Here is a 2,500-nt window from a genome sequence, read left to right on the forward strand (position 1 = left end):
ACGCTGGGCCCTGGTGCGGGCGGTTGCCTCGAACACCATCGGCACAAGCCGGCCCTTGGTGCGGGCGGTTGCCTCGAGCACCATCGGCACACGCTGGGCCCTGGTGCGGGCGGTTGCCTCGACCACCATCGGCACACGCTGGGCCCTGGTGCGGGCGCTTGCCCCGAACACCATCGGCACAAGCCGGCCCTTGGTGCGGGCTCCTGGCTCGACCACCATCGGCACACGCTGGGCCCTGGTGCGGGCGGTTGCCTCGAACACCATCGGCACACGTCGGCCCTTGGTGCGGCCGGTTGCCTCGACCACCATCGGCACACGCTCGGCCTTGGTGAGGGCGCTTGCCTCGACCACCATCGGCACACGCTGGGCCCTGGTGCGGGCGCTTACCTCGACCACCATCGGCACACGCTCGGCCTTGGTGCGGGCGCTTGCCTCGACCACCATCGGCACACGCTGGGCCCTGGTGCGGGCGGTTGCCTCGACCACCATCGGCACACGCTGGGCCCTGGTGCGGCAGGTTGCCTCGAGCACCATCGGCACACGCTGGGCCCTGGTGCGGTCGGTTGCCTCGAGCACCATCGGCACACGCTGGGCGCTGGTGCGGGCGCTTGCCTCGACCACCATCGGCACACGCTGGGCCCTGGTGCGGCAGGTTGCCTCGATCACCATCGGCACACGCTGGGCCCTGGTGCGACAGGTTGCCTCGAGCACCATCGGCACACTATCGGCCCTGGTGCGGGCGCTTGCCTCGACCACCATCGGCACATGCTGGGCCCTGGTGCGGGCGCTTGCCTCGGGCACCATCGGCACACGCTGGGCCCTGGTGCGGGCGGTTGCCTCGAGCACCATCGGCACACGCTGGGCCCTGGTGGGTTTAGGCACATCTTCAAATTTCTGCCGTGCCAATGCCATTTTTATGGCTTGTAAATTCATACAATGGTCCCCTAAGCCTTCACGTGAAGTTTCGTTGGAAGATGACTCGTTTTCTATTTTTCACAATTTTCGAAACTTTTTGCGGTTCGGGATTTTTTAAAATTTTTTTATAAGGATTTTTGGCCCCAAATTTTGTAGGCATGATCCTTCTATTTTTGTTGGCATGCACAAAAAAATTCAGCTAAAAACTCGAAGTAGAGAAGATTTTGTGACCGTTTGAAAAAAGTGTCCCCATTTCAGACACTTTAACGGCTACTGGTAGCAAACCTGTAAAATCTCAAATGCTCTTTAAGGGGGTGTGAATTCTCAGAGGTTTGATGAGGGATAGGGGGCCAACACAAGGCCAAGTACCAGCACCCATCGCACATCATGTGCGCACACCCCCCCGGCCCCCCTCCCAATCGCCGGAACTCCAATGCCGCCGGTCAGGTTCTCCGGCGGTACTCCGGCGATGCTCCGGCGATGCTCCGGCGATGCTGTCCCGAGTGAAAAAAATGCGGCACCAGCACATGCTGGAGCCAAGCATGGGCACCGTGGCTCAAAATCGAACTTCGGCCAAGGCCTCGACCATCAATGGCACATGATGACGCATGGTGATGGCACATGCATCGACCATCATCGGCATAGGCTGCCCTTCGGTACGGGCACTTGCCTCGACCGCCATCGGCACAAGCTGGGCCTTGGTGTGGGTTGTTGCCTCGATCACAATCGGCACATGCTGAGCCTTGGTGCGGGCGGTTGCCTCGAGCACCATCGGCAGACCCTGGGCCCTGGTGCGGCCGGTTGCCCCGATAACCATCGGCACACGCTGGGCCCTGGGGCGGGCGCTTGCCCCCAGCACCATCGGCACACGCTGGGCCCTGGTGCGGGCGCTTGCCCCGAACACCATCGGCACAAGCCGGCCCTTGGTGCGGGCTCCTGGCTCGACCACCATCGGCACACGCTGGGCCCTGGTGCGGGCGGTTGCCTCGAACACCATCGGCACACGCCGGCCCTTGGTGCGGCCGGTTGCCTCGACCACCATCGGCACACGCTCGGCCTTGGTGAGGGCGCTTGCCTCGACCACCATCGGCACACGCTGGGCCCTGGTGCGGGCGCTTGCCTCGACCACCATCGGCACACGCTCGGCCTTGGTGCGGGCGCTTGCCTCGACCACCATCGGCACACGCTGGGCCCTGGTGCGGGCGGTTGCCTCGACCACCATCGGCACACGCTCGGCCTTGGTGAGGGCGCTTGCCTCGACCACCATCGGCACACGCTGGGCCCTGGTGCGGGCGCTTGCCTCGACCACCATCGGCACACGCTCGGCCTTGGTGCGGGCGGTTGCCTCGACCACCATCGGCACACGCTGGGCCCTGGTGCGGGCGGTTGCCTCGACCACCATCGGCACACGCTGGGCCCTGGTGCTGGCGGTTGCCTCGACCACCATCGGCACACGCTGGGCCCTGGTGCGGGCGGTTGCCTCGAACACCATCGGCACAAGCCGGCCCTTGGTGCGGGCGGTTGCCTCGAGCACCATCGGCACACGCTGGGCCCTGGTGCGGGCGGTTGCCTCGACCACCATCGG

Source organism: Durio zibethinus, unplaced genomic scaffold (assembly GCF_047325235.1).
Source record: "Durio zibethinus cultivar Kanyao isolate XHJ-2024 unplaced genomic scaffold, ASM4732523v1 HiC_scaffold_391, whole genome shotgun sequence".
Lineage (NCBI taxonomy): Eukaryota > Viridiplantae > Streptophyta > Magnoliopsida > Malvales > Malvaceae > Durio > Durio zibethinus.